Below are 24,069 nucleotides of genomic sequence, written 5' to 3' on the forward strand. Positions count from 1 at the left end.
GGTCTATGGTCTTCAATTTTATTTGGCCTTTTCAATAACATCTTTAGCACTCAGAAAAATTCCCCCATCTTGGAATAATGCATTAATTATACCAATCTTTAAATAGGGTGAGAGTTCCAGTACTACCAACTACAGACCTGTAGCACTGATGGATGTGGAAAGCAAAATCTTCAGAAGGTTAATCAATAAAGATTTGAAAGATTGGGTGGATCAAGCCAATATAATATCAACAAACCAAACATGGTTTTACATCCTTAATTTTGAAGATTCAATCTACTATTAATTCAAAACAGAAACATCTGTATGTGGCGTGGATGGATTTCGTGTGTGCATTTGATACTAGTAACAAGGTAAGTTAGGGTGTCAATTGAAGAAGTGGGGTATACCACTGGGTAAAACAGTGGTGTCACTATCATGGCCAAATTTAGGAGCATCTTTTATCCACAACAGCATGTGGATTTGTGGTGCTCCTCTGGAATACCATTCTTTTCCCCAAAAGAAGTGTTGCACTTTTCTGAGCGGAAGGGTAGTTGTATTGCAGATAAAAGGCAGCAAGCAATGAAGCAATGGTGAAAGTACCTTGATAGATTGACAGCGTCAAGAGAACAGAGTTCTACTGGTGTTTTTATATCTATTCTGTCTTTATTTTGGTTTGAAGTGTGTAAGAAGTCATGAAAGTCCTACACTGCACAACTTAAAGTAACAAACCATGTGGGTGGGCCAAGGTTCCTTAGCATGCAACGTACATCAGCATGACGTCAGAACCAGTATTCTTTTGTACCATGCATGATTGCCAAGAGATTTGGGATACTTGACAGCAAAACCTCATATTTGTGTTTTATTTTTTGAAGCAGTTGGGTCGCACATATGTTTAAATGGTTAGAGCCTGTTTTAATGTGTGTTCCACTCCAACACATAGAAATGCTAGTTCGCTTTCAAATAGGAGGTGGACATTGTATTTGACATTTTGTCTGAATCTGGGTTCTTCAGAATACATTATTTTAAGAGCAATATTCTGATGCACTAATTTGCATGGAACTTTCATTGCATCTTCCTCCTTTTCCAATAGGAAAGAGTAAAGGAAAAGAATGTGCTTCTACACTTTTTTCCCATATACTCATTGGGGATCCTTTGGCTTGATGCATTTGATGCATTTCTAATGCATCGTCAATAGTGTCTTTAGAGTGTAGTGGGTGAATTGTACTGGTTTAAAATGTTGGCTGCCGTAACAGGATCTTCATGTACAAATTGGCCAGTTGCTGGTGAGTCTGGTGAATCATTAGTGATTTGTTCAGGAGAACAGAATTCCATTTCTAGATCATTTTTTAAAGCTTAATCGTTATTCGCTTGAAGCTCATGTAAAGTTGCTCTCTCCAATTTTTGCTAATCTTTTGGAAGAAAATTGTTTTTTTCCCTTGGGAACAGGTTTCTGTAGATGTTAGCTTCTTAGACTTTTGACAAATGATAATGGTCCACCGTAGTTGTTTAAAAGATGTAGCATACATCTTTAAAAGGGCCACCATCAATAGTGATGAAAATTCTATCAGCGCCCAATTAGTGGGAATACCAATCCCTGGATGTTCAATCCAGATAATGTCAGTAGAATTAATCAGGCTTAGTTGTGGAAGCTGATTGAATATTTCAAGAGGTGAGATAGATTCAGGAAAGGGCTCTAGCTAGTGGGGTTAAGGTCTTCCAAATAACCCATTTAGCCAGATCTGGTTGAAGGCAGACACTGGTTTTATGAAAGTAAGGGTATTGTCTATATGTTTTCCATTTAAGCTACTTGCACACAATCGATTGGCTGGGTTTAAGCAGCAGAAGGAAATTTCAGAATTCTGATTTGAGCATGAAAATATTGGTGGTCAGATGTCTGGCGTATCAATTGGCACAGATGAAGGTGACAGTCTAATGTCCCACTTAACAGAACCTTTCCTACCGAGCCATCAGGCAGTGTATGTGTCACTATCTTTTTTGTGCCTCCCTAGAGTGTTATGAGTATTTGGTTCACAATGTACTTTAATAGGTGCCCTTAGATCCTTTTTATGTGTAATCTGTGTTTTCCAATTAGAGCCAAATTTGACAAATTTAGCCGATTTTGCCAGCTCAATATTTTATTTAGTTGCAATTTCATGCTCTAAATCCAGTGGCATGGAGGGAGACCTTCTCCTAGACCCAGTAATTAGTAGGGATGCCGGTTTGTAGAAAATTAATAAACAATATGGGACTAAGGATGGGAAAATTGGTCCATTGAACACCAATACAGATGATGCCCTGGCAATGTTTGTTCTCTTAGTTTTTGGGGCTCTTTGTGATGGAATAGTCTTGGGTGTCGGTTTGTTGAAAGTCATTGAAATCAATTCTACCACTTTAGCTAGTTTTAATTTAATATCAAGCTGGTCTCTAGCTATCATAGATATCAGCATTGGTAGAGCTTCTCCTTGGATATTCTTGTGTTTATACTGCTAAGAGACAATGTGGTGCGTATCTCAGGCTCTGCTTTCTTAATCGAAGAACATCTAGCCTCAGTTTCACTGCTTGTTTCAAACAGGTCTGAAGATGAAACATATACAGCTAAATCTGGCAAATTAGATAAATCCACGTCGACTATGGTTCTGTCACAATCTTGTGAAGGAAGCTCCCTTTTCCGCCCAAGAGAGGCACGCACATTTTTAACAATACATTTTTGTTATCGAAAGTATATGAGGGCGATTGTTCCAATATCTCAGCCAAGGTGAATGAAGTCTGTTTGCCTATAGATGGACGTTTTTAGTCTAAACAAATGTGTAATATCTGTTTGAAGAGAGATACATTGCTTGGGTTTTTCATTATCCGTAGTAATGGCCCTACTGATGAAATCTGGGCATTGTTTCTTTATTTTTCGAGACAGGTGAGCTGTGGCACTGCATAGTGTAGATTAGCGGGTGGGCTGGTGTTTAATTTTCAAGACACTATTTTGCAAGTGAGACTTACCTAGTATATTTGCAGATCTGGCTCAGGAGACGCAAGGCACAGTGCACACCACAACACTGATGCTACTCGACACGTGCGCTGATGCACACATCCTCAGGATTTATGGACGGTTCCACAGGCAAGCCATAAGTGTCAAGTGTCGTAGCTCCACACCAAAGCAATCGATCTCAGCATCAAAGTTCTACCAGTAGTGACGCTTGCTCAGCCAATTCAACAGTTAATGTAGTCTGTAATCACAGTTACACAGGACACTCCAAACACTACTGCTAGCCGAGATGCACGCTGATGTGCACATCCTCAGGATTTAAGCATGGCTCCACGGGTAATCCGGAATTGTTGAGTGTCGAGCAGCTCCACACCAAAGCAGTCAATCCCAGTATCGCTGTTCCATCAGCTTTTCTTTTTTTCAGATTTGAAATCTTTCTCGGTGCTCTTCTGGAACATTCAGATACAGAACCTTGTTCTGTACTCGAAAATTGAATGAGCAAAATGATTAAGGATTAAACTCAGGTTTTGTACCATGGTTAGAATTGTGGAACTTGAAACCCTCATATGTGTTTTTAATTTAGCAATTTTAATTAAAATAAATATGTATAAACCTTGCTTGTCTGTTTTTGTCCTTAAGAAATAAGATCAGTACAGATCATGATGCAGTGGTTTAATTAGAGAAGGAAAAAATACCCATAGATGCATTTGCATTTGGCATAACATTAAACTCTAAGTTGTCATATGAAATTAATTTCACGGCCCGTGGTAGCAGGTGTGTAGTTATGGTTAAGTTGCTAAACTCATAGGAAGAACACTTTTTTGGCAGCTTATAACTTCGCTCCCCCTGGACGAATCCTCACCAAACTTTGCCAAAAAAAGTATATGGCCAGATCTTAATTTGTTTTGCCAAGGTGGCTGAGGTTTCGTGCAGGGTGGGAAAAGTTATAGGGGGATTCCCACCTTTTTTCCCCATAGACTGAATGGGAAAAACTTTGCGCACGGCTACAGCTTGAACGGCTGGATGGATTTCACAAAATGTGTGCCAGGAGCGGGGGCTTGAGCCAGAAAGCGTGCTTTTGTGTGTTTGGGTGAAATCGGACCGTTAATTTTTTTGCAAAACACTGAAATGTATGTCCCAAAAAATTAGTGATATCTGGGTCTGCTCCGCGGACCCATTTCCCTGTTCGCTCCGTGGACCGATGTCTCATTGGCCTGCGGTACGCCGTGCTGTCGGGGAGCAGTGGACGCAGCCGGTGTTTGGCTGGAGGGAAGCGTGTTGTGCGTCAACATTTTTGGGAAACGCCGCCATGGTGTATCAGAGGATAGTGGCGTGCTGAAAGGCATTAGAAACAATGGTTTTCAGGATCGGCTGGGAGAAAGAGTGTGAAGCGAACATATTGGCAATGTTTTGTGCTGTGGGCTATGGCTGTGTCATGGCCACAGGCCCCAGAACACAAAATCCACACCATCTAGTGATGGGGTCAATGGGTCACTTGACTCACTTATGTCACTTTGGGACATATAAACACAGGGGACCTGGCTGGTCTCAGTCCTGGTGCCTTTGGCGCCAGGCTCTTTTAGAGATGTGAGCAGGAACACTTTATTTCAGTGCATGAGTGCTTTTATTTTACAAGAATTTTCCAAGAGCTGAAAGCCTTTATTCCAGATAACATCCTCATGTGCTGACTCTTCGGGTGTGGCTCCTTAGGCCTGGTCTTCATGTGCTGACTCATCGGGTATGGCAGGGTGTGGCAGGGAGGGTTAACCTGGTGGCCGTGGCTTCAGAAGGTCAGCTGTATAAGCTGCTCCATCCTTAAGGCCAGTGCTTCGCGTTACTGTGCACTCACATGCAAAGTGGCGCTCATCGCCGCTTGGACCAGTTTGTTTACCTTTGAAACCAGGCATTCTCCTGCATACACACCTCCAGGAAACCGGTGCTTCATCGCTTCATCTGCAGACTCATCTCCTGACATCCAATGATCTTGATCCCGACGCCACATCACCACACTCCGCATTCACGAACTCGGACCTTGCGGAGAAGAAGAAAGACAAGGTTAGAACATCCGCCCCTAGGGCCATGCCACATTTGAACCCCTAGCTAATAACTTACCAGCTACTGTACCTGCTGCAGCTTTGTTCCTCATTCCCTCCGGCTATCGCCTCGAGCTCCGCAGCTTCTGCCAGGCCGGCAAAATCACCTGCAAGAGAAGAAAGCAAAAGAGCAAACATCAAAAGTGGAACGGACAGCAATACAAGACAACAAACTTTACAATACAACAAAAACAGACGAGGAAAGACAAAGGCAAACAGGAACACTTACCTGAAGTATAGTGGCTTAGTCGCAGCAGGACTGGACCACCACGTGCAAGGGACCAGTGAAGGAACTTGGTCCAGATCATACAAGCACCCCTGCCAGAAGCAGCAGGACAGAGTTCTCGCCAAAACTAATCAACAGGAGCAGTCCCGAGCAGCATCACCTATTACCACCAGTCATAACATAAGCGCAGAGGGCTAAGTCGGACCCGAGTGACCTCACCCCCAGGAGGGCTGCAACCGTGCCCCAACGCCTCCGCAGAGACCAGATGAGCATAACAGGCTGGCGGTGGTTATGTTGAAGTTGCGCGTTTGCGTTATTTTGCAGCTGTGTGTTTTTGACGAAATGTTAACCTGCTTCTTTGACCTGGCTTGCTGTGGATCTTGATAAGGCGTAGTCTTTTTACTGCATGGCCATGCCATGTAGCAAGAGCCTAGGGCTTGGTCACCCCCCACAATGTAATGGCTGTATGCATGGGACAGCAGTAAGGCACTTAGAGGTTAGGTATGCAGCCGGGTTTGCTCACACCGTTGCTGCAAGGGAGACCATAACAACATGGAGAAAAGGAAGTATTGTTTGGCAGCACACTGTTGCGATATGGACCATTTCCGCAGCTACTGACATACACTGCATTGGTGGTTAAGTGCTCAGGGGACTATTATATGTTGGTTACTGTGGGCAGAGTCTATAGGAGATGGGGAGGGCCTTGGAGCTAATATGAGGATATGTGAAGTCACTGTACTATGTTGTTTTGTGCCTGAAAAGGCACTACTGCCTTGTGTGCATGGCAATGGGCCTTGGCCGTATAAGTGTGGGTACTGGTTGAAAGTAGGTGTGCAAATGTTGCCTTGGTTGGCTCCTTTACTGTAGGTAGGAAAGCACGGTGGTATTAGTTACCATGCTTGCCTTCCAGTGGGTGTGTAGTAGGACTAGGCAATTGGGTGCATGGGCAGAGGCCCTAGGCCTCTGTCTATGTACCAAAGGTCCTCGGCCCTGGGCACAGGCTTGCATTACGGAGGGCAGTAAGACATTGAGAATATGACGATATTTGCACTTGCAGTGCTATGCTGTGTTGTGACTAGAAAACCCCTAATGGCTTGTGTGAATGGCTGGGGCCCTTGGACAAAACAGCGTCGGCACTGGTTAGAAGTAGGTTACAGGATGTTGCCTTGGGCTCTTGGAAATACAAGGGTGGCCACTGTTTGGAAGTAGGTTATAGAATGTTTCTTCGATTGGGTTCATTACTGTACCAATATGTACCTGTGGACAGGCAAGGTAACTTAGCACATGTTGCAATGAATGCCTCCATTGCTTTGCTGTGGGTGTGGCAAATGAGTAGGTTGTTGCCGATGAAACCACAACAAAATGCTGCAATGTATGGAAGTACTGTGCCATTGATATGTGGATTGCACACATATGTAGAAAGACCAGCATATGTGTTGGGCACACTACCTGAAACACAATGTAGGCATGTCTGGGAGGACTCTGCTAATGGTGTGTGAATTGCACACCTACGTAGAAAGAGTACATTGAGTCTAGGTAGACTGTATTGTGGATGGGGAATGAATTGGGGGTAATATGAGGGTATTTGCAGTTGATGTATGACAATGTGTTGTGTATGCAAAAGTGTACTGGATTGTGTGCATGGCCAGGGCTATTCGATGTAACAGTGTGACCACTGGTTGGAAGTAGGTTGGAGAATGTTGCATTGTGTGACTTTGTTAGTGTACCCACACGTACTGGTAATCAGGAAAGGTACGTGACCACATGGTAGTTGCATGCCTATACTGCATTTCAGTGGGTGTGTTGAAGGAGTAGGGTATTGGGTGCATGGGCCGTGGGCCTCTGCCTATGTAACGAAGACTGTAGGGCTCGGCCATAGCCTTGTTTCTGGGAGTGCAGTGAGATATTGGCACATGGAAGGAATTTGTACGCAGGTACTCACATGTACTTTATCGTGGGTAGTTGTGGAGGCAAGCATGGGGAGTGCCTAGGCAATTGGGTGCATGGGCGGAAGCCATAGGCCTCCGCCGTGGTACCCAAGAGCTTGGGGCTTGGGCACAGCCTTGCTTTAGGGAGGGCAGTTAGACATTGGCACATGGAAGGAATTTGTACGCGGGTACTCTCATATACTTTATTGGCGGGCAGTTGTGGAGGCGACTATCATTGTTTGGTGAGTGCAGGCAGACTCCATTGGGGATAGGGAGTGCATTGGAGAGAATATGAGGATATTTGCAGTGCTATCTTGTATTGTGCTTGCAAAACCCATACTTTCTTGTGTTCATGGCTGGGATCCTTGGACATAAGAGGGTCGGGACTGGTTCGAAGTAGGTAACAGAAAATTGACTTGATTTGGTTTATTACTGAACCGATATGTACCTGTGGACAGAAAGGGTAAGTGCTGACATTTTTCCATGCATGGGTGTATTGCTTTGCAGTGGGTGTGGCAAAGGAGTAGGCTCTTGCTAAGAAACTTGCAACACAATGCTGCTGTGTATGGGAGTACTGTGATATTGATATGTGGATTGAAGATATATGTACAATGAGTACTTTCACTTTGCCTTAGGTCATTTGCATAAGGTATTCTAGTATTCTAAGCATACCTTGTGCCATGCAATACACTTGTAAATATGTAAGTGTCGTAAGATCTGCGCCTTTGCCCAGGTCGTAAAGGGGCATTGGTGAGATAAGACACTATTTACATTAGGAGGGGTGTGAACATGAACAGAGCTTTGGTTCTGGGAGTGCAGTAAGAAAGTGGGAAATGCAAGGATTGTTTTACTGTGTAACGTTTGCGACATGCCACAGGTATGCAGATACTAGCACATAAAGTGTTGGGGGGTAGGTGCACAGGCAACAACTTTCAGAGGCCATTGGGGATGGGGAGTGTATTGGAGATGATATAGGGATTGTTGTAATTGGTGTTCCATGTTGTGTTGGGAGTGGCAAGAGCGTACTGCCATGTTTAGATGGCCACAGATGTTTCACGTAACAATGTGGACATTGTTCGGAAGTAGGTTTTGGAATGTTTCCTTCATTGGGTCAGTACTTACACTGATATGTTACTCCAGCGTGCACATCTGGAAATAGGTATGTCTCCTGTGGGTGCTCATTGTCACAGCATGGTTCTGGAGGTGATTATGCAGTTGCTATGCCAGTAGAGGTGTCGTGAAGTGAAAGCATGTGAATATGGTGAATGATATTGGCCTTTTTGCCATTCACATACTGAGGTGGCACAATTAAAGTACAGTATGGTATACCGCTCATAACACCCTGTACTCGAGAGCGAAGGAAGGCAGTGCAACATGATATAAGTTAGTAAGCATTACACATGGAAAGTATGGAGAATGTACATTGCAATACACATACATTTGCAGCTGACAACATCATGAACGCTGTTAAGTCCAGCTATGTACAGGATGGCATGCCATCCGACTGTTACCTTTGTGTGGCGTACATGTTGCGATGGCCAAAGGAAGCGGGTGGAGCTTTTAGTGTGTGCAATTATAATGTGTGCATCGCTTCCATTAGATATTCCTGTGTGCCACCTACACAATCGCAGCAGTCACTGGCATTAGTGACTTCACTTGTGGATAGTCGTTCCTCATGGTGTGTACACCAGGTATTCATTTTATGTGCGTGTCAAGCGTAGCACACTCTGTCATGTGAGCACCTAGCTCTGGAAAGGAATAACATACACAAAATGAAAAGCAGACATGCGCAGGCACAGTTTACGGTTCCAGATCATTCCATACTTTACTAACAATACAGTGAGGGGCTGGAAGTGCTTTATTTTGCTACAAAATGTAAATGACAATGTGGCAGTTGGTGAATTCACCACTCTTTTATTTTGCATACAACATCCAGTGACCAATGCCGTCTGTGCAATTTTGTAGTTCTTTTCTTGTGTACCACAGTGGGAAAAGGAGCACATAGTGATGCTCGGTGGGCCGAGTGGAAGAATACATTGTCTTTGAAAGGTAGTGAAGGTAGTATCTGGTGCCTCTGGGATGGCTTATAGAATAAAGGTTTGCAGGTTGGTTCGTATAGTAGGAACCGCAAGTGGACATACAGGCCCATAGCGGTCGGCTCAGATAATAACGATGGAAAAGACATTGTTAATGGTAATGGTAATCTTCCAATGGTTGATCCCCCAGTCGTCTATTGGAAAGTGGAAGTGTGGCGCGTGCAGTAGGATGCAAGATATGTGAGGAGAAAGAGGAATGAGTAGATGTAAGCACCGGGTATTAGTTGCAGCGTAGAGGACACAACTTAGCGGGAAGGGTAATGTAGTAATAGCTGCATGCCTGATGAACCAAGAAGTGTGTGTTAGTGCCTAGCACCATATGTGAACCCACTGCCTTGGTGTCTGTTTTTTAGGTAATACTGTGATTGTACATCTGCACACAAGAAAATGTCTTCAAACCGTTGGGACTACATGCTGTTTTAATGTGTTTCTTTTTTACAAAAGTTGACAGTGGTAGCAAGTGTAGTTGGACCCACGGCACAATGTGTCTGTGTGCCTGCAAAGAAAGTAATACAATAAGAAACGTAATGGGGTCACATGGGATTGCTGGAGAATGGAGGAGTTGCTTTGGTAAGAAGCACATCAATGAAATGTGAGCAGTACATGTTTGTGTGCCGGTTGACCACTGCGTGCACTTGTGGCCTTTATAACGTATAGTACACTGAGGGTTCCTAGACGTAGTAATTGTGTGAAAGGGCATCCAAAGGGCAGAGCAGGGAATGTAGCAGTGTACAAGTGCGCAGAAGGTGAGGTGATTTAGTGTACGACTTGCGTTCCATGTTCGTCGTTCCTTGTATATCTGCATTTGGAGAGGGTGGGGAAGAATGGCAGAAAAACAAAGTAGAATGACAGATGCAATTTACTGGGAATGGTGGAGACATGGCAGTGTAACAGCATTTTTTTACTGCAGTCACAAAGGTCTTTGTAATGTACAGAGAGAAAGTGAGCAGTAGAGCAAATTTTTTAAATATGCATACTTTGGAGCACATTAATAAATGTTAATCGTAATACATATGTGATCTAAAGGTGCACTTACATAATTTCGGCAAATTCCATGATTCTGTTGGGATGGCGTAAAATTGCAGTGTATGGCGTCTGAGATCGTTGCAGAGTACCTTTGGGGCACATGGACAGAGGAACTGCAGTGCAAGTTGTGTATATTTTTCTTGCTAGACTTCTATACAATATCTGACCTTGGAGCTAAACCTGCTTCACCCTCAAGGCTGTTTTACAATGAGCGTGTGTCCTGTTTAAGGAGAGGTATTTTAGTTTTCGATTTCCTGAGATGAGGCAGGAAAAAAAGGAAGGAATCAGCCGGCATCGTGTTTTTGATTGTAGCATTTATTTACAAATGTTGGTAGTGTTATTACGGTGAAGGTAGTGCCACGTAGAAGTAGATATGTTGGTGCAGTAGCAATTGGGCGAGAATGCCCAGATCGCAAAATACATAAAATGTGCTTTTACAGTGGGTAAGGATAAGTTATATGTGCATTGTGTTACGAGGCAACAGTGGGTAATGTAAGATTGTGTTAGCTGTTCCAGAACACGTGGGTTTGTGGCCCATCATATGCAGTTTGGTGTCGTGTTGCATGACCTTTTTTGGGTCTACTGATTAGGAAAGGAAAGCAATTAGTGTGAACGTTTGTCTAACATTGTAAGGCAGTTATGGGCTTTAAATGGTGTTTTCTTTACACAAGAAAAAAGGTTGGCGGAAGTTTAAAAAGTTAAGCATTATGCCAGCAGTTGCAATGTGGTGGGGTGTGGGTGGGGAGCTGTGATGTGGGCGCTGCAGTGAAATGTGGGTTGGTTAAGTTTCTTGGAAATGGTGTACATAACAATGAAAGTGATCTAATGTCCTAAATGTTTATAGTGCAAAGCAAGGAGCCAAGTTTTGCAGAAGTTAGGACAGTTACGTAAAATGTATTGATGCATGCATGAAGTTGTATTGTTGTGATTGTGCAGATTGTAGGGTAGGTTACTGTAGTATTGTTACTTTATTGTGTGCACTTATGATAGGGTTAGGTGACCAGTGTATGTCGGAAACAGGTTACGTATTCTGTGGAAGAAAAAGCAGCCAATGTAAACTGCAGTGACTAAAGAGTAGGTGGCTGTGTTATGTGTGGGGTAAGTTGTAAGTGGATAGATGTTTGTATGTATAGTTCTGCAGTGCAGCGGCAATAGTGGGCAGGGTGTACAATGTTTAGTGTATGGCTGGAGGGCCTACAATGTACAGGGTACAGTGAAGCATGTAGGGCATGGCCACAAGCTGCGTATTGTAATAGAGATGTGCATTGGAAATGGTGATATTGGTTGTGTACAGAAGAAATAAGTGCACTTATTGCACTGTGGATATTGTGGAGAAGTATAATAGCAATTGTTGCGGACTTACTGTTTGGATTGAGGAAGGCCTGAACTGTGTTTTGTGTATGGAGTGGAAAATGTTGTCATACTGGTTCCTGCATTATCTGTGGGAACTGAGAATACAATAGGTTAGCACAGGTATTGTGTTAGTTTGCAGTCCACCACCTAGCATACATTTCTTTATTTTGTGGACCCTCAAAACTAGTACTTTGTAAGTACTATGCTTTGAACGAGTGTACTGTGCAATCAGCACAGTTCCTGTGGTTCTTTGCATAATCATTGGACCTGTGGGAAAAAAAATCCATGCTGAATAATTTTAAAAAAACATTGAAATGTCATTGCTACTATGGTGCACAATGAATGATAGTGACGTTTGGAGTGGTTACAACACTTTTTAAGGTGTACTCTTGAAGTAAGAGGACATGTAATGGTGTACAATATCTGGACTATACATGTTGCTACATTTGGTGGCGTTCTATAGCAGATGGTGATTTGTACATGTTTCACTGCTTCCTTTTTGTACCATTGTTTCTTTATGAGTTTTGTTTCTGCTGGTGGTTTCCATGTTTTATGACATTGCTCTGTGCTAATGCAGCATTCTGACCGTAGTTACGTACCTGTTGGCGTACTGTAACTGCTTATACTTTGGAAGTGTTTGAGGCTAGGTTTGTAGCACAGTAGTTGTTGAAGGTTGAGTTGGGTAGTTGTGATTGTGCAAATAACATTGTCGTGTTCAGGTTGCAGTTAGATACCAGGTGGCATATTCTAACTGTTTACAGTGTCCCGTTTGTGAAGGGCACGTAGAGAAGCTTGTGCATTCCTATGTTTATTTGGACATCTGTGTACATTTTGAACTGGTGCTGTCCAAATAGGGATTTACGTGGTGGTATGTCAATATGTGCTGGTGTTGTATGACTATTCTCTGAGAGCTGGTGACTCATTTGCGTAAATGGTGATTTCGGAGGTTAGTGAGGATAGTTTTGAACCCTCATACTTAGCACTTTCCCTTCCATGTATCCAGTGGAATACACTGGTACTGTGCTTTGTGTACACATACTGTTTGCGTGTCTGTACTCCTTGAGTTCATTGGGGATACAATTGTCCAACACACACTGTAGTGCATTTCATCAATGCTTCCAGTATGGTATGTTGCTTTAGGTGGATAGTGTGGAAGGAAATATTTTGTGTCCACTTCCGAAGGTAGTGATTGGTGCTGGGGAGTAAGGTATGGTGTGTTTGTCCATCAATGAGTGCATTTTGGCTTCCAGAATATTAAGTAGGCATTTGCAAGATTTGCAGGTAGTCTGTGCTTTGGACTGATGGAAGCATCATTGCATTCCCACCATGACGATTGCTTTCTGATGTATGCAATATACTGGCCTCCATTGGTGAAGTCCCCTTTGTGGTAGATTATGGCTACTTTTGTGAAGGTTTGTTTGCCAAGTGATACCTGTCCGTGTGTGAATGCAGTACGTTTGCAGTTGTTTTTGGTACCATTGGCTTTGTATTTTAAGAGCATTTATATCACATATTGACTAGGTGAGTGTATAAGTAGCGTCAACCGAATATCAGAATTGCACAACATACACCACATTCTATGGCTTGCATTTTGCATGAGTTGCTGAAATGGAATGGAGTCACAGTTAGGTATTGATACATACACAAAGCATTCGCTATGGACTTGCTCCTGAATGATATGGTTGCACAGAGTGCATGTATGTTTAAACCTGTAGGAAATGTGTAAGATTTTGTTTATAAGTATGTTTTTTCTTTCAAGTATTTGTAGTAAGTACATTAGAAATTCCTGAGGATCTTCTTGTCGGTTTTAAGTGAATTTCACAATTCCAGACACTGTAAATGGTGTCAGGATTACTTACTGCATTTCTTACTGCATTTCTGTGAAGGACCAGCATTTGTAAACACAACTGGTCTGCACATTTAAAGAAATGTGTTCAACAACTGCTGGTATTTGGAATAGAACATTTTTACTTTTGCATAGCAATTAACGCCTGTTGTATTGGAAAATGTGAATGGTCCAGGTACTTCTGTGTCTGAGCATTTTGATGGAAAGGTATGTGGTTTCTTTGCAGAGTTATTTCTTTGTGTGGGTGGAGAAGGGTATGGTTTGTCTATTTTACACATTTTGTATTTGTTTTTGGTGGTTGCTGTAGTATCAGTTTCTTTTAATTTCTTTGCTGGTAGTGTGCCAAAATCATTTAGTACTTCTAATGGAATGATCCTTCTTTTCAAAGCTTTTGGTTTTTGAGGAAGAAGGTATATTTTTAGATGGGGTGTGTACAGTGCACGTAGTACTCTATGTTGCAAGGAATTCTGCACAGACTGCAGGTCGATCAAAATTAACTAGATACAGACCAGTTTACGTAGCCGTGACAATGCTACTTAACTCATGCCTTCTTTGAAGACTGTGTTACCAATATCAATAATTTCTTGATCTAAGGTTAGACCTTGTGATTTATGAATAGTTACTGCATAAGCTAGCGACAGAGAAAACTGTTCTCTGCGTGCATACATGTCTTTGAAAAGAAAGAACCTCGCAGTTGTGCATCCTATATTTTTGATTTCTGAAAGTTTATCAAACTTGATGTTTACAAACTGAATGCTTTTGTCCCGTGAATATGTCTGGAAGACAACAACTGTACCAAGTGCTCCATTCACTAAACCTTGCTCTATGTCAATGTTACGCTTTAGCATAACTCTACAGTTGACACATACGTTAAAAATGTTCTCCAAACACTCTATGTTGGAGATGGAGTTTTCCAAGGCTTGTAGTCATGCTATGTCTTGTTGAGACATAGGTACTGTCATACAGTGTATGTCCAGTTTGTCTCTAGCATGAATTTGCACTAGTGGTTGTTGTTCTTTTTGCAGCATTTTTGCATTAAATTGTGTGCAGCTTGCTAGAGTCGGCATTGAGGCCATACAGCTGACATTCTTCTGAGTTAATTGTTCCATGACATCAATAGCACATGTGTTATGGCCGTACAGCTCATGGATGTGTCTACTATGGAGGGTAGACTGCGCCTCCTTTGATAGTACACCAATCCGTACCTTTTGTAAAATGTTGGAATAGCTGAGGTCTGCAGACTGATCCATGTTTTGAGTTAGTTCTCTGTATTGGAATTGTTGCCACAGATTAACATTCCAGATGCTTCCTAGACTTTTACGGCACTGTTTGTGTCCTAAAGTTTTGAGGATAGGTTCACCTTTGACTGGTGTCAATTGAAGGAGATCTTCGAAAACAATGACATGTTTTCCTCCAAAGAGTTCTTCATAGAATGTTTTGAGTACCTCTTGCCATCTGAGGTGAATCAAAGCCAACATAAGGTTGGAGACCATGCTCACTTCATCTATTAGGAGCATTTTCATTTCTTTTAAAACTCTGCGTAGCTTCATAGCAGGTTGTGGTGAAAGTTTGTAGTACTCTAATTTGTGTTGGTGTTCTACTGGAAGGAGTAGCAATCGGTGTAGAGTGACTCCACCTATGTTTTAGGCAGCCAAACCTGTAGGGGCGGTCATAACCACAGAAAGGTTGTTTGTTAATTGTTGGAGGTATTTACTGAAAATGTGTTTTAAGAATGTTTTAACTGACCCAGCTTCACCACTCACATATAGCAGTACAGGATTTTAGGTGTCACAGGTGCAAGTTTAACTTTCGTGCTGTATACCATGTTCAATGGATTCACTTACTTCTATAAAAATGGTACACTGTTTATCGTTTAGTTGGGATTTAGTTGGGATTTAAGTACTGCCAACTCTTCTGTAGAGTGCCCATACTGAAGCATAGCGGTGGTTACCTCCGTCATGGCTAATTCTCCCTCATTTGCTATGAGTGGCTCTTCAAGTGGTTCTTGGCTGCCTGTTTGCGAAGGTTCACTGCACTCAGAAGTGTCTTAGAGTTAGTTCTACCTGAGGTTATTATTCGTCTTGGCGTTCATTGTCCAATATGGTTTTGTATCATGTAAAGTTTTCATCTGTAATTTCACTGGCTGTAAAATAATCTTCATAAGAGGTGTAGGTGGCTAATAAATCTTCTTCTTTTCTCCATGGTTTGAAAAGTTGCAGTAGAGCCATGTAGTACAGTTCTTTGTGTTGAGGAGTTTTTAAGGACAGAAGCCAACAGAAGTAAACTAACTGAAATTTCATCCCAATTCAAAAAGGAAATTTACCTGGCCAAACGCAATTCCTACAATAAGCGCATTTCCAACGCTAACTCTAGTATGAAGGAATAGTTTACTATCCTAAAGGAATTAGAGTCTACTATCCCTATTCCTGACATCTGCAATAAAGATAAAACATAGTGCTCTGATATACAATAGGCACTCTTCAACAAAGTAACCACCCTCCAAAATAAAATAGCCTTAAATCAGCTATCTCATCCAAACAAATCTACTATCGACACCCCCAAAGGAAATACTATCCCAATCCATGGCCCGATTCAACTTTACTAAAACATCCATTCTCGAGGTAGACTAAGTTATTCTCTCACTCAAGCCTTCCAACTGCCAGGGAGACCTCTGCCCAGCCCAGCTCATGAGAGACGCAGCAAAAGACCTTACCCCTTTCATTTCCAAACATATTAATGGCTCATTTGCATCTGGCACTGTCCCCACAAACCTCACACAATCTTGGGTGCTCCCCCTGCAAAAAAACAAACCTTAGATCCACTTATATCTAACAATTATCTCCCTTTTACGACAGTACGCTTCCTGTTAAAAATATTGGATAAGATTGCCTACCTTCGAATCCAAAAATATCTGGAACTCCATAAACTTCTAGGTGTGCGACAATCAGGCTTCCACCCTCAACACAGAATGGAGACTGCCCTTATCGACTTGAAGACACAAGTCGATGAGTTTAGAGACAAAGGGAAAACAGCCCTCCTCTTACTTCTTGACCTCTCGACTGCATTCAACCTCGTGGACCACAAGGTATTATTCCGCCACCTAGACTCAGCCAACCACTTTTCCAAAGAGGCTATAACCTGAATTAACTCTTTCTTGAGTGATAGGACTATGAGGGTCTTCTCCCCCTTAGCTGCGGCAGACCCTTTTCTCATCACATGTGGAGTGCCACAGGGTTCTTGTTTCTCCCCTACATTATACAATTTATTCACCAAGCCCCTTTTCGATGATCTGGACCTACTTGGTATAACCTACACCAACTATACAGATGATATTCAGATTCTCCTACCACTTTCTGGGGATTATGTTAAGGATTTTGCCTTGGTAAATAGAGTGTATCTCATCATCCAGACATGGATGGCAACCCACGGTCTATGTCTGAATGATGACAAAACTGAGCTCATCATTCTGGGTACCCATTCCAACCTCAAGAAACTATGCCAAGATGACTCCTCCTTTATAATTGATGGCATCCTCATTAAGGTGGCCAAGGAGGTCAAAACCCTCGGTTTTTACCTTGACTCTCCTCTCTACTTTGCCAAACAAGTGAACGTCATGGCCTCTACCACGGCCTACACCTGTAAGCTTATTATAACCAGCAAACCCTTTCTCTCTGATGATAACTGCATTATCCTGGCTAGAGCCCTATTTCTCTCCAGACTTTATTATTGTAATGCCCTATACATCGGTGCCAACAAATCAATCATCCAGAGGATACAAATCATCCAAAACAACGCCCTAAGGGCGGCACTCGGCGTGACTAAAAGATCACATATATGTGTGATAAGGCGCCAAAATAACTGGCTCTCAACACACAACAAAATCCAGCTAAAAACTGCATCCCTTACACATAAAGCGCTGAATAATGCAGCCCCAGTTATCTCACGGACAGATTCCAGAGGAGAACCTCTTCCAGACGTATGAGACTAATCAATACCAACTGCCTTACCATTCCCAGATTTAAGCCCACAGAGGTTAGTGGATGCAGCTTCCCGGTCAAAGCGGCCCAACGTTGGAACTCCCTACCACTCCCTATCAAAGAAGAGCAACCTTATTCGAATTTTAGACTTAACTGCATCAACTGGCTCAAGTCTACCGATTACTAGGTCCGTTCAGATGTGATTCGCATTGTTACACCATATTTGTATATACACCTGCTTCCTTGTATTATAGCAGTTCTCTCTCTGTGTACTTTTGACAACATCATTATCTGTACCATGTATCTTATTTATACTCTGTAATCTGGTAACTTAAGCCTTGCATTTTTTGTAAACTGCTGCGCCCTTATACCCCCGGGTCTGGTGCGCATTATACATGAATAAACAAACAAACAAAAAAACTTTATATGATTATTTAGGCTGCATTTGCTAAGTCTCACCAGGCTGCCTTCACAACTTTCCACTCTGTGGGCCTCATTACGACCCTGGCGGTAAGTACCGAACATTACCGCCATGGCGTAATCAACGTTTACGCCGTGGGTCGATGGCGTAAAGTGCCGCATATTCCGACCCATCGGGCACGTGCATTACGCCATGGCGTTAATGTAAAGTACGGCATGGCGTAAATGGGCCAGAAACGGCCCTTACCGCCATCGCACGCCGCGCAAGGAGCACTACCGCCACACACACCATAGCGGCGACCGCAATTAGCGGTCACCGTAATTAGCGGTCAGCGTAATTAGCGGTCACCGTAAATAGGCGGAACCGGAAATAGCGTCATCGCGGCGGAACGGGAAACTGCACGACGGCCATCTTGAAAAACACAATCCATTGCCATCCTCCACAACCATACCTGATCCAACCCTGACACCTATCCACACCCATCACCCACCCAATTAGCCAAGTAAAAATGCCCAAAGTTGTCAAAAAAGCATGTGACCGGCAGCGCCAAGACCGTTTCTCAAGGGAGGAACTAACCATGCTCGCAGAGACCCTGCAAGAAAATGCTGCAGCTGTATTCTCCGCGCAGATGACAAGGCCGGCAATAGCAAAAAAAAAGGCCATATGGGCCCTAGTGGCACAGCGTGTGAGTGCAGTGGGGGCCGTACCCCGCACAGCCCAGCAGTGCAGAAAGCGCTGGGACGACTTGAGGCTCCGTGTCCGAAGCATCCTCTCAGCCAACCGCAACCTAGCCACGTCAACTGGGGGTGGATCGGATTCGCCCATTAAGCTGCAAGCATGGGAGGAAATATGTGCATCCACCATCGGGATGGAGAGCATCCAAGGTGTCGGAGGGATGGAGAGAGGAGCGCCGACCTCAGGAGATGCAGGTAGGTGGCCAGAGCAAGCCATGCAAAACTCAACAAAGTCCTATCATGTGAAGTACCATGTAGCCCCATAGCGCATATGCAACACATCGGCAGGTGAATGTCCACAGACACATCCAGACTCCACCCTGTACACATGCAGCATGCACAACCTAACTGCTGGCACACACATACCACCATGCTACCTCCACACAAAAGGCACAAAACCTGTATGCCCCTGCCTGAAATGTGCTGCATGTACCCACTGTATAGATGTCATCCCTCACAATGCACGGCCAATGTCCGCGTACCCATCAATAACACTTTCCCTCCTTTGCTCCACCACAGGATCTGACACAGACCTCCAGGAAGAGGACAACACTGCATCCACATCCACCAAGAGGGCCAGGCCACAGGCATCCACCCCAGCCATCCGAAAGGAAACACACCACCAGCCGCAAACCCTGCCTGGGGAAGAGGACAGGCAAATGCCAGCCCCCACAACAGCAGACACAGACCCAGCAGCAGCACTGCACATGTCACTACTCGTGCCCACTGAAGGGACAGGCTCTGCTGCAAGCAGCACCCTGGGAGAAATCGCTGCCATAGCGGCAACCTCCAACAGTGAGGCAGGCAGCATCGAGCTCATCGATGAGGAAATGCCCACTGCCCAGCCACATTCCCCCTGCATATCCCTAAGCCCCCTGCAGGCGGATGCCACACAGGGGCAGTCGGAGGCCGAGGATTGGCCGGCCACCCCATCCCCCCAGCCTGAGGTGAGCAGCCCAATGCACATGCAAATGCCACTTGGCATGGCCCAGCAGAACCAGCAGACACTTGAGGAAATGGTTACCCGCCAGCAGCACTATCCGCCCTCCTCAACGAACATGTTGCACAGTGTGGGGTGCCAAGGGATGGCATGGAGAGTTTGGCAGACCGAGTCACAGCTGCCATAGAGTCCTCCACAAAGGACATATGCACGGAACTCGCGGCTGTGCGCAATGTCCTCACAGAACTTGTCCAGACCATCAGGGACATGCGTCCAGATGTGCAGGCCGGACCATCCTCATCAGCCAGCTCGGCACAGAGCAGCCCCATCCGCAGATCAGGGCGCAATCTACGCAGCACGGGCAGGGGTGCCCCGGGGGCCAGGGGAGGGGAATCACATTAGTGGCTTGACAGTCGAGCAGGACTACTGCACACCCTGCTGCACAGACACTACCGCACCTTCGTAGGGATTCCAGGGTGGAGGGGGGAGGGGGTGTGTTGGGGTGTTCAGGGTGGAGGGGGGAGGGGGTGTGTTGGGGTGTTCAGGGGGGAGGGGGGAGGGGGTGTGTTGGGGTGTTCAGGGGGGAGCGGGGAGGGGGTGTGTTGGGGTGTTCAGGGGGGAGGGGGGAGGGGGTGTGTTGGGGTGTTCAGGGGGGAGGGGGGAGGGGGTGTGTTGGGGTGTTCAGGGGGGAGGGGGTGTGTCACGACGTTTCATTGTTTGAATACACATTTTTCTTTCACAAAATGAAATGTGTGGACATTTTCATTGCATATGTGTGCTTTATTGGTGTACAGTCCACAGTATGCATGTCCCAGAGACACACAGTGCCCCAAGTGCAGTCTCCATGTGATTCACACCAGCCGTGTGTGCTAGAAGCAGTGGTCGATGATACTTTGGTGCATTGCACGCCCCTCCTGTGCGTCGCCTCCTCCATGGGGTGGTGCCCCATCTGCACCCTCCTCATCCTCATCGTCAGGTGGTTGCAGTCCTGCGTCAGGGGGCAGGGGCACATTCCGTCTGACGCACATATTGTGTAGCATGACACATGCCATGACGATCTTTGCCACCTTCTCATGGTGGTACAGGAGTGCCCCTCCAGACCTGCTGAGGCTTCCGAACCGTGCCTTCAATAGGCCGAATGTTTGCTCTATGACCACACGAGTACGTGTATGTGCACGGTTGAAGTCCTCCTCGTGCTGGTTCTGCGGGTTCCGGACTGGTGTAAGGAGCCACCTCTTCAGGGGATAGCCTGCATCACCTGTATGTAGGCGAGAATGTATGTGTCAGTCATGTCGTCTGATCAAGAACATGATGTGCCACCATGGCCTGCATCCAACTGTTACTTCGGCTCACTTCTACATGCACTAATTGATTCACACAATGCAACCAGTATATGCTCATGGCTCCCCTGGCCTGTTTTGCATGCCATCACCCAATGTATGCAGAGGGGTTGAGTGCATTGTGAGTGCCCATCCTCTGTCTCCGTTCTCTGTGTTGCTCACAGCCAGGTGGAGTATGCATCATTCCCCCCCCCTTCAGCCAGGTGGAGTATGCATCATTCCCCCCCCCTTCAGCCAGGTGGAGTATGCATCATCCCCCCCCCCTTCAGCCAGGTGGAGTATGCATCATTCCCCCCCCCCCTTCAGCCAGGTGGAGTATGCATCATTCTCCCCCCTTCAGCCAGGTGGAGTATGCATCGGTACGTCATTCACCTGCCCACTTCCATGACATTGGACTCACCGAGTAGCCAGGATCTTGGGCCTGCATGTCGCTCCATGTAGCGTGGTATTGTGGAGTTCCTCAGGACCATAGAATCATGGGTTGATCCGGGGAATCGGGCACAACAATGTGTGATGATCTTGTTGGAGTCACAGACCATTTGCACGTTGATTGAGTGGAACTGTTTCCGGTTGCGGTACGGTACCTCCATGGCACGTGGAACCACCAATTCCACATGGGTGCAGTCGATGGCACCAATGCAACCGGGTATGCCGGCTAGTGCATGGAAACCCACTTTGGTGTTTGCAATGTCCTGGGCAGTCCGTGGTAATGAGATGTGGTCGTCTGTGTGCTTGAGGAGGGCATCGAGCACTTGGATGAGGGTTCGTGAGAATAATGGTTGTGAAATGCCATGCAAGTGCCCCACTGTGTGCTGGTAGGTGCCTGTGGCCAGGAAGTGGAGTACAGACACTACCTTCAGTAGGGGTGGGATGGCGGTTGGAGTTTCTATCATGCTGACGATGTCGTTGTGTATCATGTGTACGATGGCGGTGATGGTGTCCCGGTCCATACGGTACAGGGTGTGGATCTGCTCAGCAGTGAGGTTGAATGGATTGGCTCTGATGCGTGGGATTGGGGGCTGCCTGCGTGGTGGCACTGGCTGTGCTGGTGGGGCTTGCTGGGCCTGCCTTGCCCTCCTTCTCCTCCTGCGTCTCCTCTGTGCAGCCTGTTGTTGTTGTTGTTGTTGTTGTTGTTGTTGTTGTAGTAGCACTTGCATTGCTATCAGGTTCTCCAGCCCCAACATTGTTAGTCGTATTGGTATCATTGTGGAGTGTGACTGGGTGTGGGAAGGGGTGGGGTGTGCTCTTTTTGTACTTCCTGAGTCTGTATTGCCTTCACCTGTGCTGTTTCTGTGCACCTGTGGCAGCTGCATTCACTTTACATGGCCCTTTACGGTTGGTTCGCGATGGCGTACTTAGCACCATGGCGGTAAGGTACTTAACGGGCTGGGTGATGGCGTTAGGTGCATGTCCGCTTGGGTCAGCATTTGCGTACCTTTCCGCCATGGCGCTAAGTACGGTGTGGCCGGCCGCATGCGCACACCCTTAGCGCAGTTAGCGGTAGCGTTAACTACGATGCCGCTAATGGCATCGTAGTTAACGGTCACGGGTCATGATCGGACCTGGCGGAAAACGATGGCGGTAACCATTTACCGCCATTGTTTTTCACTTAGCGCCAGGGTCGTAATGAGGCCCTGTATCTACCTTTTTCCTCATTTGGTGTAATGTCGTTTTTGTATTTGAAGTTTTGGGCTACTTGGTACAAGCACAAGACTTCTAAAGTACCTCTTCTGTTTGGGTAGTATGTGTCAAATAAGTTGTTCTTCAAAATACCCTGGCTGTTGGGATCGCTTTTGGCTATTGTGTGTATGTCTTTGTACAATTTAAGTACTCTTCTTCTGATTGCAGCAGGCCCAAGGCTTAGCCACACTATGTTGTCATATTTTCCATATAAGACTGTGCTGGTTAAGCGGTCAGTGGCTTCGTAGCTGCCACATTCTATATGGGACAGCATTTTAATGCCAAAGCTGTATAATTTTTGTTCCATTGTTTTGTCAGAGGATATGTAATCCAAGAGGTCTTTCAGCTCTGTTTTCTCTGCTTTGGTTAAGTAGACAGTGACATATTGTGCAACAGCAATGGAGTTGTCTGCAATGTACTGTACATCAACATTGGCATTCCATAAGAGGTCAATAATTGCATTTTAATCATTGATGTACTTTGATGCTTCGCTCCTTTTTATGTGGTATGTGTTTTTAGGAGACTTTCCTTTCACAATGGGGGTCATTACGACCCAGCCGTTATTTTAACGATTGCGCCATGGGGGATGTAATTCCCCATTCAGCATTGGCCCTTCCCCATTCCCATTTTTGCCCCCATAGGGCTCAATGGGAATGGGGAAGGCGGTAATTACAGTGCCGCAAATTGCGGTACCGTAATGACCTCCAAGGTCCCTTTGCGGGTCCAATCCTTAACGGCTGGTAAAAACCAGCCGTTAAGGTAGGGACCCGCAAAGGGACCTCGTAATTATGCGGTAAGGGGTTAACGGTGCCGACACCTTTTACGGTGCCGTTAACCCCGTACCGCCTGGGTCGTAATGAGGCCCACTGTGTCGAACTGAAGACATGAAGCTGTTTAATTGGCCTGTTGTTGAAATTGGTCTAGGGAAAACAAAGCTGCATTTCGTGTAGTATTTGCCTCTGTTCTTATATTTGCGTCGACAATTCTTGCCACACTTGTGTCTTTGGAATTGCAGAATTTGTGCTCGTAGGTCACTATGGGTACTTTCCAAAGGGATTTCGCAAGTGCCATATTTGTGAATGAACTGCAAAACTGTTTCATCACTTTTCTCACCAAATTTAGGAGCATTTTTAATCCACAAAAGCATATGAATGTGTGGTCCTCTTCTGGCTTGCTATTCTTTTCTCCCAAAGAAGTGTTCCACTTCTCCGCAGGGAGTGAGTGCTTTATTGCAAATGAAGTGCAGCATGGCAAGGAAGCGATGATAAAAGTAGAGTGAAACATTTACTGGATCGAGAGAGCACAAGTCTCTAGGTATTTTGATGTCTACACCTGTTTTGTTTTTGTTTGCTATCAGTAGGAAAGTGTGCAACTCTTCCTGTGCATACTCAGCAGAACTTAAAGTGACAAACCACGTGGAAGGCCCACGGTTGATTAGCATACAATGTAC

Source organism: Ambystoma mexicanum, chromosome 10 (assembly GCF_040938575.1).
Source record: "Ambystoma mexicanum isolate Mex_15411 chromosome 10, UKY_AmexF1_1, whole genome shotgun sequence".
Taxonomy (NCBI): domain Eukaryota; kingdom Metazoa; phylum Chordata; class Amphibia; order Caudata; family Ambystomatidae; genus Ambystoma; species Ambystoma mexicanum.